The sequence below is a fragment of the Hemibagrus wyckioides genome, linkage group LG05 (genome assembly GCF_019097595.1).
Source record: "Hemibagrus wyckioides isolate EC202008001 linkage group LG05, SWU_Hwy_1.0, whole genome shotgun sequence".
In the NCBI taxonomy this organism is placed as follows: domain Eukaryota; kingdom Metazoa; phylum Chordata; class Actinopteri; order Siluriformes; family Bagridae; genus Hemibagrus; species Hemibagrus wyckioides.
The window spans coordinates 18,861,943-18,874,867 of NC_080714.1; the positions used below are offsets into that span (position 1 = coordinate 18,861,943).

General features: G+C 41.8%; 1 protein-coding gene across 2 annotated transcripts in view; it reads left to right on the top strand.

Annotated features, from left to right (window-relative positions):
- The window catches only part of agbl4 (AGBL carboxypeptidase 4), a 302,375-nt gene that overhangs the window by 121,149 nt on the left and 168,301 nt on the right, over positions 1-12,925 (top strand). The window lies entirely within an intron of this gene.

Below are 12,925 nucleotides of genomic sequence, written 5' to 3' on the forward strand. Positions count from 1 at the left end.
TGGCAGATAAGATCTGAGATAAGATGATTTTTTTTTTACCGTGTATACTTTATGTATGGTTTGTTGGAGCACTTTGTCTAAATTACACGTTTTCCTCACTGGCTTGGCATGCTGAGATAATTGCTTTCCTGCTTATGACCCGTAGCTTGTGTACTTCCTGATAACTTTGAACAAAAGTTTGAGGCACACACACACACACACACACACACACACACATTCCTGTCCTATGAGCATCTATCAGACTGATATTTTACCATTCAGATGCGATGCTGAGATGCCAGGATGTATTTGCATGGACCATGGCATTTGGGCAAGTGAAGCCTGTCAGGGGTAATAGGTGGGAACTGATGGATTCTCAAGAGTGTGTGCGTGAGGACGACCTACTGATGGATGGAGAGTTGTGTGTGTGTATATATATGTGTGTGTGTGTGTGTACCAGTCTGGTGGACATAGAGGCATGTGTAACTTGTGGCATGCAGAACAAGGGTTACGTGACAGAGCGTGCTCACTCAACAGAAGCCTTGACATCTGTCAGGAGTGGATGAAGGGCGCTCCGACACACAGCAGGCGTCTGCCACAGCAGCCTGTCTGCCTCCACCCAGCCCCAGCCACGGCCTAGCGGCACATGACAATAAGACGGAGAAAAACAATAGACATTTCACAGGCAAGCAGACGTGTGCCACAGCTCCTTCAGGTGCGCAGGACGTATCTCAGCTCAGATTGACATGTTCAGATAGCTCATAGCTGATATTAGGAAAAGCCACTCTACAAAAAAGAATCTTTACAGATAACAGTAATATTTTTGTCTAGAAAGATATTAGTGGGTTTTTTTTCTGAGTTTGTTTAAGATATATGAGAGATATATTTTAGTGCCAAACCTGGAGCAGTGTTAGCTCAGTGGTTACGATGTTATGAGTTTAATCCCAGTACCAGCAAGCTGCTGAGGAAGATCCTTAACCCTCAAGAGCACAGAGTGTTAATGATGTATAAGTGACTCTGGATAACGGCTTATGCCAAATACTGTAAATATAAACCTGTGCAGCAACTGTTCAAAATATTAGTCACTTTATTTAAATGTGTACAATAATTATCTTGCTATATATTGATGCATGGAACATGCCGATTCCAAGTTAACATTATTTATATGATACTTCATTTGGACATTGACCAGTCAAACAATGGATGGATGGATGGATGGATGGATGGATAGATATATAGATATATCTAGTAGGCTGTGATTTCCAGAATTGTAATTCATCTTATATTTAAACACATTCTTTTCCAATATCCTGTGACTCTGTTTGCAGCATGTGGCATTCATATGAGTCCAATCCTATGTACAAATGCCACCGTGATAATCATCAAACAGCTGATTAACTCCTGCTAATCACACCATGAACTGACCATCTCTGCAACGTGTTGAGGCTTCAGCGCTTCAGTAGGTCGAATAAAGAACGTGGTCGTTTCATAGACAGTGTGCCAGAGGCTTACACACAGTCACCCAAGGACTGATTCTTTCGTTATTCACACACGGCACAAAGGAAGGCCTTGCACATTTAATCAGGCGGGCACACACACACAGACTTGCAGCTGATAATTGCTGAAAGTGAGAAGAACTCTTATGCCATTGGAAAACACGAGTGTGTAAAACACAAGTGAACTCGGGTCAGAGCGAGTATTCCGAGGCGTGAAAGAGTTAATGTGGTCACGATCTTCTGTAATAAAGCCGATAATCAGTGCGGTAGAGGAGCCTCTTTCTGTCACAATATCTCCAAGAGTCCATGAACTGTAAGTGAAAATATTGAGGAAATTCTCTGCCTTAATTTAAGTTCTAACACCATAATTAACGGCTGAGTGCAGTTGTGGAAAATAAGGGTTTTATTTTTTCATTTCCCATGCCTAACATACAGTGCTTCCTCATATCTGCATACTGCGCTTCTTTCATATTAGAGTGATTTCTTTTTCCCCAGGTACTCCTCAAATCTGTGATAAGATGCCGTCTTAGTCATCGCTCTCAGGTTTTTAATTCGTATGGGCTGCAGCCAGTGATTTTTTATTTTATTTTTTTTCCTGTCCTTTTTACATTCTGTTCTCCATCCAGCTTCCATCAGGACAACAAAACATGGCAGGTTCAAAAGTAGTAATCTCTCTCTCTCTGTCAAGCCCAGATCTGGAATAAATAAAGCAATACACAAGGAGGTTTAGCTCTCTGATTTAGCTCTGTATGCAGGACATAAGATAAACTGAAGACAGAGAAGGTTGTATAGACACTTTGAGGATAAAGGAAGAGAGGAGGGGGGAAAAAAAAGAAGATCGCTTTTGCTGTATTTATCTGTCGAAAAATCACCCATGGAAACCTTTGAAACCTTTATCACTCTGTGCAGAAAGAGTGGTGCTGACTGAGAGTGTGTGCATGTATGTGTATGTGTGTGTGTATGTGTGTGTTCAGATCAGTCCTTCAGGGTAGTAATTAGCATTGATAGAGAGGGGTGTTTATGTCAGGTGTTAGGACACAGGTTGACAGCTGACTGGAGCTCAGAAAGGCAAATACCAGCAAGGATTTTAACTCATTTTGTATTTTCCAGATCTGTTCCTCTGACACGTTCCTCTGTCACTTTTCTGTTTTTCTTTTCTATCCTCCGATATCCCAGCAAAGTATAGTTTAAGAAAGTCTCATGTTTTTTTTTTTTTTAGGTAGAGGATGGTGAATAATTCTAGGTCATAAAGCTTTCTGGTGTTGGTGTGCTAAGGTCTTGCTCTGGCGTATCGAGCTCTTCAGGATTTAAGTGGATGGAAGCAAAGACTTACTGCTCTTGAGTGGGTGGATGGAGTGTGCCTCTCAAGTGCTCAGACAGGTTTTTAGCATTCTGTTCATACAGGGAGGAGGAGGAGGAGAGAGAGATGCTTATAGAGGTGCTTATTTCAGTATATATCCTGCCTAACACCTCTTGACCAAATTTTTTCCACTGAAAATAATACATCCGGTAACTGCCCCATGAAATGGCTTGAGAGCTGTGATTTGAGTCCATATGTTGACATATTTCCTTTAGAAACAGGAAGTTACAGCATGATACTGTATGCCACATCCCTGCCTCAATCAAAACACACTTGATAGTAATTTTAACGAGGATGATATTCCCGATGACAAGATGTCTTTTGCGATTATGCCATACATGTTTGAACATCAGCAGTGCTGATGGTGACAGAGCCCTGCAGGGTCATCACTGGTTGACCTCTGATGTCTAAATGGTAGGTTTATAAATAATTTTAAATAATACTCTACATATAATATGACGAAGCTACTCGCGTGTACCGATGGAGAAGCACAGTGTATAAAGACGAATATGTGTTGTTGGTTAGTCTGAACTAGAAAGACTGCCTTTAAACAGCTCACTATGGGTGTGTTTTATCAACATCTCTGAAAAGCCCCGTTACTCCTTATAAAAGAGACAGTTCAGACAGCTATAATCAGAATAAAAGGTAGGAGTTTAAGAGAGGATAGCTGGGCTTAGCAAGTAGTTTCTGTTGCAATAGCTTGCTCCTGGTATCAAGATGTACATTTCTTGAGAAGGAAATTCTCACGCTGTTATAATCTTCTCTCTCAAAACTGCAGGCAATCTCACACAGTGCTGTTTTGTTAACTTACTTGAGTTCTGATTATTTTGCTTCCTATTCCAAGGTGATGTCCTTTTGGACTCAGAGTGAGGACAGCATGTGGTCCCCCTGTGGGGGTTTATTTGTTAGCCTGCTAGAGCGAAGAATTGCAGAGCATCTTTCTCTTGTGGCGTAAATGAGAATGGCTGTGTGTGTGTGTGTGTGTGTGTGTGTGCTTGTGTGTGGCTGGTGCCTCAGAGCTGCTGGCAGCCTGGGCCCTGTGAGGATGGCCTGCGCTTTGGCACACAACTATGAAGAGTGCAAAGAAAAGCAGCCTATACTGATAAAATAACATGTTTTAAAATTGAGCAGAAAGGAAGAAAAATTTCCCTTCAATATTTGCACTTCCTGTATCCTTAACAACGGTATGACTTTAAAAAATGCATTGTAAAGATGATCAAGTGCAAGGGTACAATAGGAATCTGCATACGCTAAGTGACTGTTTGGAATAATTTTTGCCTCCCTGAAAAACAGAAAACTGCCTCTCAGAAGACGGGACTGTCAAAATTAATAAGCACTTTCCACTACCAGCTGTTCTGATTTTAAGATATTTATAGATTTAAACTAGAAGGATCCAATTAACTGTGCCCCATCCCACCTTATCAGCCTCACATTGCTCTTGTATCTCTCCTCAACAAGGGAAACAGTGGAAAAGTCACAGGTAAATTAGACTCAAAGCTCAGTAGCAAAAATAGCTCAGGACTTAGTTGTAGCTGACCTTGACCAAGGATATTTTTATATGAGGAAAAACTAGAAGGAAATAATATACACACACACACACACACACACACAGAAGGAATTGCTCCAGGAGGAACACTGCTCTGCTGGCTGGCAATTTTGCTTTTGTACCAAATCCTCCATGTAAACGCCTGATGCAAAAAATAGTGCGATTCTATTTGCACATGTCTCCGGCACATCAGAGAAGGAGCTTCCGGTAATTGTCCTGTCAGTCATGGGGGCTCCTAGTGCTCTGGCTGACTGCTTAAGCTGCTGGTAGGAGAAATGTTCCTTATAGCACAATGTGTTCCCTGCCCCCCCCTTCCCACTCTCTCACTTTCTCTCTACTTCACCTCCTATCCCTACACATACATATAAATATAGTAAGTATTCTCCTACTTTTCCAATTGAAATGGACTTTGAATGGATTTTCAGCATTTGATTTACAGAATCTAACATTTTTTTATTGTGACAAAAAAACTGATAAAACCAAAGAAATCTCAAAAGTATTAGTTGTAAAAAAAAAATTACAACATTTAGCAGACACTCTTATCCAGAGCAACTTACATTTTATCACACTTGAGCAATTGAGGGTTAAGGGCCTTGCTCAAGAGCCCAGCAGTGACAGCTTGGTGGACCTGGGATTTGAACTTACAACCTTCTGATCAGTAATCCCACACATTAAAGTTGTAACTCTGTCCATCCTATCCAGGGTCAATGCTTGGTAGAACCACCTGGCAATTACTATATCTACAGGTTATCAGGTACACCGATCCGGCATAACATTATGAGCAGTGAGAGGTGAAATGAATAACACTGATGATCTCCTCATCATGGCACCTGTTAGTGGGTGGGATATATTAGGCAGCAAGTGAACATTTTGTCCTCAAAGTTGATGTGTTAGAAGCAGAAAAAATGGGCAAGTATAAGGATTTTAGGGAGTTTAAATGAAGGGCCAAATTATGATGGCTAGACCACTGGATCAGAGCATCTCCAAAACTGCAGCTCTTGTGGTGTGTTCCCGGTCTGCAGTGGTCAGCATCTATCAAAAGTGGACAAGGAAGTAACAGTGGTGAACCGTGGACAGGGTCATGGGCGGCCAAGGCTTATTGATACACGTGGGGAGAGAAGGCTGGCCCGTGTGATCCAATCCATCAGATCCAAATGGATCCAAAAGCATCAGAACTGGACCACGTGGAAGAAGTGGAAGAAGGTGGCCTGATCTGATGAATCACGTTTTCTTTTATATCACATGGATGGCCGTGTGCATGTGTGTCACTTACCTGGGGAACACATAGCACCACGATGCACTATAGGAAGAAGGCAAGCCAGTGTAGGGAGTGTCATGCTTTGGGCAATGTTTTGCTGGGAAACCTTGGGTCCTGCCATACAAGTGGATGTTACTTTGACACGTACCACCTAACTAAACATTGTTGCAGACCATGTACACCCATTCATGGAAACAATATTCCCTGATGACTGTGGCCTATTTCAGCAAGTTAATGTGCCTTGCCACAAATCAAAAATGGTTCAGGAATGGTTTGATGAGCACCACAGTGGGTTTGAATGTTGACTTGGCCTCCAATTTCCCCAGATCTCAATCCAGTCGAGCATCTGTGGGATGTGCTGGACAAACAATTCCGATCCATGGCGGCCCCACCTCACAACTTACAGGACTTAAAGGATCTGATGCTAACATCTTGGTGCCGATACCATAGCTCACATTCAGGGATCTAGTGGAGTCCATGCCTTGACGGATCGGGGCTGTTTTTGCAGCGAAACGGGGACCAACACCATATTAGTCAGGTGGTCATAATGTTATGGCTGTTTGGTGTATATGGCTCTGATATCTTTGCTTATTCTTCATGGGAAGATTGCTCAAGCTGTCTTAGACTGAATGGAAAGCAATGCCTCACAGCAATTCTGCCACAGATTCAGTATCAGATTGAGGTCTGAGCTTTCACTAGGCCATTCTAACACTTACAAGTTAAGTGTCAACCACTGCAGTGTAGTTTTGGCAGTATGCTTATGGTTATTGTACTCATGGGAGGAGAACCCCTGCCATGCTTATGCTCCAGTCTCAAATCTACTGCAGACTGGGACACTATTTCTTCTAGTATTGCCTTGCATTTATCTCCATCGATCTTGCCCTTGGACCTGACCTATTCCCCAATCCCTGTTGATGTAAAGCATTTCCACAGCACCATGCTCCCACCACCATGCTTCACTGTGGTGCTGGTCATGTCAAGGTGATCAGAAACATAGCTCTTTACTCACTAAATAGGATTTCATGGCTTTATGACAAATGTATTTTCATATCATGAACACTGGATCTCTCCGAATTACCCACTGCTCATGTGTTCTACACTCACCATACTGTTATGGACACAAGTGTTATAAAGAGTATATGTAGTTTGTGTATAATGTGTATATAACTGACTGACTAAGATTTTTAGGGCACGTAGTTTACTGCCAAGAGGTTTTTTTTTTAATATAAGTAAAGACAAAAATAATGCACAATAACTAAAAGCAGTTATAACTGGCTGTAAGACTGTAATACTGTAACGCCATAAACAAAATCCCTCTTTCTCATGAGACAGGCTTTATCTGGCATGGAGACCTTGGGATATCTTGCTTAAGTGTTTTGTTGGTGATGGATTTTGAGTGCCTTTGTAGTGGATTGCAGAGCAGAATCCCTTGAAATGAATTAACTCTTGCAGGTTTACTGGTGCTAAACTGTAGGTGTTAATTCCACACAGGGAATTTTGCTTCGCAATAAGAGAGAGAGAAGAACTGGCACAGAAAGTACAATGGCGGTAATTTTGTAATGGCTTACGCTGCTCTTTGATTACTTGGGCAGAGACAAGGTTCAGTTCTAAATGGAAATGCATTTGTGTTTTAGTGCAGTGCATTAAACTGATTAATCTTATTTTATTTCTTTGCTTTCTACTTATGCTTTTCTTTTTCTTTTTTTTTTTTTTTACACAAGTACACACAGTTCTGAAGTTAGACCACTTCAATTTGATCATGTTATGAGATGTACTGAATGCAACACTACACTATCTCTCTCAATGGGAAATTTCCTGTCTATTTGAACACAGGTAATCAAATGAATGAATGTCCCTGCTAAGTGTATGTTTAAGTGAAAGAGAGAAAGAGAGAGATGCCACTGAAAATGGTAACTGGTAATTGGTTTTGTTGTATATTTTCTCTTTCCCCCTCGTCCACCTCAGAGTCACAGTCTGACATTAACTGCCCCCTGGGAATTCTCGTCTGTAGTGTGTTACTACAGAAAAAACAGCACAAGCCCTCCTCTGATATTCACATTACAAACATAGTCTTTGAGAAGAATAGCCTCTGACAGAAACATTAAATAAACATGTGTGTGTGTGTGTGTGTTCGGGTGAGCTGGGAATAGCAGAACTTTTTCTCTTCCAGACAGGAAAGGTTGTGTTTTTCTCCCGATTTGACTCCGAGCCTCCTGAGTGTCCATCATTTCACAGCTTGTGACGTGTGCGCTCCCCGTTCACAATTAACCATGTGCCACGCTTTTAATAACGGGCTTTTAATTGTCGACAAATGAAGAGTGATGTAAAATAGCTAATAGCTTGTTCTAATTAATAGGGGAATTGAATGCTTGTTAATTAAGGGCAAACAGGACAAGGGCCGACTCTGGTAATTCGAGCAATAAAGCAGAGCCTAACGACTCACTTCCAAACACACGTCATTCATAGCAGATTCTCTTAGGTCCGAGCCACCACTTATACACACACGTCAGTGCATTCTTCGTCCCAACACACTCTGTGGTGTTTGGTTGAAATGTTGAAACAGAGAAAATACTGTCAAAGCACTGCAGCCAGCACAAAGTCAAGGACGTACACAAACATACACATGTTACTGTCACTCAGGTTTTTGTTAGAAAAGGTTGCTATCTTAGTGTAATAGCTTAGCATGTGAGCTGTTTGATTCTTGAGAGTGGAACACGCTGTGAAAAGCCTCAGGCCTTAGCTCTCCAGGGACAGAACTTCAAGCAGAATACTCTCTGCAATACGGATTCAGAGAGCAAAACACTCATTCATTTTTCTTCTGCATGAGACTTTTCTTTTTTTAACTCTGTATGTTTTCAGACAAAAAAATGATATTCATGGCTCATTTATTTTCATAACTGCTTTATCCTGGTCAGGGTCACGGTGGATCCAGTGCCTATTCTGGGAACACTGGGCTCAAGGCAGGGATCACAGTCCGTCGATATCACCTTGTACATGCATAGTCACATAATCATGCACATCAGTCATCAGTCATAGTGAGTCCGCTTACTCGGATGTTTTTAGACATTCTGAGGGGGATGTCTAAAAATTTTCCATGTGGGGAAAAAGTGCAACATGAAAACATGCAACTCCACACAGTAACCTGAGGGTAGGATTAAACTTTGGACCCTGGAGCTGTGAGGTGGCCTGCTACAAACGATGAGATGATATTATATTTGAAAATGTTAAACTGCCTGCAAAAAAACCCCAAAAAACAGGATATAACAGTAATATTTATTTGGAAGTCATTTTTTCTTTATCTTGTAAATGCCTTCCTAAATCTAATTCCTTTATTGGTTTATTAAAATCTCTGGGGGAAAAAAAACCCATAGATGGTAAGGCCCTATTTACAATGGTGCCAAGTTTATAATAATAAAACCAAGTTTTTAATATTTAAAATGGCAGAGTGTAATAAAAGTCACTTGTTTATTGTATAGGATTTCACAATTTCTTTTTTCAAATCTTCTGCAAAATCTAGCCAGTGGCTCCTTCCACTCATACTCCCTATTATAGTTTACTGAGCTCAGATCATCTCTGATAAGTCCTCAGGCGTGCATTGAAAGAGCTGAATTACGTTGCTCTGCCAATGGCTTCCTGTTCAACGATAAAGAATCTCAACCCAGGGCCTTTTAATGCAGAATGCAGCACATCTGCTGCCTAATTGTGTGCTGCGGGTCCAGCCAGAGTCAAGAGGAGAAGGCGTGGAGCTATCAGCGAATGCAAAGAACGCGTGTGATGTAGCTGGACGGGAGTTCATTAGGTCCGGGAGAGAAAGGAGACACGGTCATTCACCCGGGCCAATTTATTAACACGGCACTGGCTTCAGAGCACTCCTGACTTTCAGCCTTGGTTGAATGTAATTACTGAATTATATTTATTAGATGAAATGGCACCTCGCTCCATTTCCAGCCACCTATTTCATCTAGGAGGATCCATTCACATGAGTATTACATTTGGTGAAAAATGTGGGAGCAAGTGGGGCCCCTATCACAATGATCTACAGAGCACTGTTGTTCGGATGGAGGTATTAGCATTCATGAACAGAGATGATAAAAGGAGATTATGGCAGAAAGAATTGGATAAAATTTAATAAATAAAGTAGTAGTCAAACTATAAAGTGCATAAAAGAAAGAAGGAAACGAGTGAACAAGAAATGATAGAGAAGCCCCTCCTCTCTCTCTCTCTCTCTCTCTCTCTCCCCCACTCTCTCATACACATTCTCTCTCTCTCTCTCTCTCTCTCTCTGTCCCAGTCCCACTCCTCTCTTATACACATGCTCTCTCTCTCTGTCTCTCTCTCTCTCTCTCCCCATAAATGACTTGCCTGGACGGTTTTATGTTTGCCTGCAGGAGAATTAAAGCTAGTCACATTCCCCCATTTGATTGTGTAGCTGCTGGTGTCATGCTTCTATTGGCTGAAAGGCAGTCTAATCTAAATGCTTTTGTCAGGGGAGATTTTGTAGATTGCAGCCGCCCTTGCTACAAATTGGTTGTGTCATCGTATAATGAACTATTTGAGCATTGCGCCTCTCTGGCCAGCAGTCTCATGTTGACTGTACGCTGCTTTCACCATTAGCTTGTTCTGTACCTGCCGTATCATTTAATAAGCAGCAGAAGGCATGGGGGTGGCTGTCTCAGCAGGCTTCACTTCTGCATTCGGATTGTGAATTTTACCTTTTGAAGGTGATTGGCTTCTCTTAGAAAATGGTGTTTGTGTGAGTGTGTGTGTGTGTGTGTTTGGCAGAGGCCTAGCACTCATTGCACATGCTCAGCACACTAGCAGGTTGACCTGTGACCCTCGCTGGGAGATTGGTCCTATCTCCACACTTCCACAAAGCAGCTCTGTCAGCAGCCGACAGGGGGTGAGAGTCCATGACAGAGGGAGTTACACTTCTCTATGTGGAAGGAGAGAGAGAGAGAGTGTGACAAATTCAAACAACTCTGCTAAGTCAACAAGATGAGTGGTGGAACGGAAGCTGAAGTCCTGGGCAGTATCTCAAAGTGCACACCTCACCAAGCCTTTTCCTGCTCTTTTGAAGATGGCTCCTTGAAGAAATCCCTCTTGGCCTTAATTGCACCCGTGTTTTTTTTTTTTCCCCTCACCTTGCCTCCCCTCTCCTCTCCTTTCCCAGAGATCACTGGCCTGTACAGCCCATTTTGATCTTCACTTCTAATTAGCCTGACTGTCTTCTCTGGTGCCAGGGGGGCTATTGAAATTTATTTGATCTGACTTTTGAATATATAATAAGTGCATCAATTGGTAATGACTCTTACTCTTTTTTTTCTTGTGATTGGGGAGAAAGAACTGAGTGAATTGTTTGTGTTTTTTTTTGTATTTTCTGCATGTGTGCATGTAAAAAATAGGAAACAGAGAGAGAGAGACAGAGATGTAGAAGAGAGTCAATCAATGGATGTCTTAAATCTGTCTTAAAACTCTCAGCTCTCTTTTAATGAATGCAGCCAAACAATCAAATTTCACTCTCGTACAGTCAGATCTTGTCTCAGAAAGCACCACCTGCCTTTCAACCAGAGTTTATGCTTTATTTTCTCCTCATCACTGTGTTCTGCTGCTGGCCATTCAAATTATTTTGAGGACAGCCTCTCTCCTGAAACGAGCCCTCACGGTACACAGAGCGCTGGCCTTTCGCCAAGGTTAGTGTGACTAATTGCATAATTGGGTATTTGTTTGAACCTAGGAAACACAGGAAGGGCTTAAGGCAAACGAGCCTCCCATACCCCACTCTATTTTAGACTGACTTGTTCAGGCTAGCAGCCATGACTTTGTTTCACGCGGCATGTTTGTTTTGTGACATGGGAAGACGCGAGGTGAGGGAAGATGATTCGGCTGAGCCAACTGTCAGACTGTAGGACAACAGCGTGGATTATTATGGATCAGAGGAAATAGCTAATCTGAATATAGATTGGTCCCATCTGGTTTGGGTTGGCAGTGCTCGGCAGTGAGCAACGGAGCATCTGGGTGCTCTAATGGAACAAAAGGCCCGGGTGCAAGGACAGGCATGAGAGAGAGAGAGAGAGAGAGATAGAGAGATGGAGTGCTGATGTATGATAAGATTTTCAGTGGTGTGAATAAATGCTCAGATGGAACCTCATCTGGTGTCTCTTGCATCTGGACCAGTAGGATCCTTATAGACCTGAAAACATCTGGATGAAACTAATAATCTGTAACAAACTAGGGATGTAATAAGCATCCCTACAACTTCGAATGGATTATTCGGGATGTCACTGAACATGTTATTCTATAGATCTACCTACAGTATATGGTTAACAGTTTGCAGACACCTAATCGTCAAACTTATATGTGCTTGTTAAACATCCTATTCCCAAATTAGACCCCTTTGTTGTTAGAATAACCTTCACTCTTCTGAGAAGGGTTACCACTAAATCACGTGAGATTTGCTCATTCAGCTACATGAGCATTAGTGAGGGCGAGGAGATCTGGCGTTTATATTCATTACAATGGTCTTCAGTGGGGTTGAGGTTAGGGCACTGTGTTCCTCCACTCCAACCCTGACAAATGATGTCTTTATGGCTTTGTGCACAGGGGCATTGTCGTGCTGAAACAGGTTTGTTTATTATATAAAGACATCCTAGTCAATTTTGTGCATTCAACAGGTTTGGGATCTGTGATGGTCATGTTTCCCCAAACTTTCCCTAGTTTACTGGGTTTAAAAAGTGGCCCTGAAAAGTGCACCGATGCATGCTCATGCTTTTAAGCTAATAGGCTTGATCTTTATAAAATTAGCTAGTTGATTGGAAGTGAAGTGACTGGAAGTCAAGTCATGTTGCAGTGGACCAGAGCAGGTTTTGTTTCATTTCAGAAAAATGCTGCTGTACAGTCTAAGTTTTTATGTAAGTTTTTATTTTCGCTGAGTCAGATTTTTCTTTGCCACGATAGCTCTTGTTCGTCAAGTACAATTTACTGGCTAAGTGCTCTTATTTTCACTCATCTAACGTCTGTAAACATTTTTCTATCTAGCCAGCGTTTGACTGCTGCTGTCTGCTGGAATCATTGTGCTGAGTTTTATGTTTAAGATGTTTATCAAGTTCCTGAAGTACCTCCTCTTGATATTTTTGCAGAGCATAGTTTACATAGTACCGTATACTGCTGGGTATTTTTTTGGCTAAAAGTACATGGTGTTAGACCAGGGAATTGCTGCATCCCTAGTTAAACATAGGTTATTTGTACCATTTTTTAAAATTATTCTTGTTTTTCTTCCTTCTCAATAA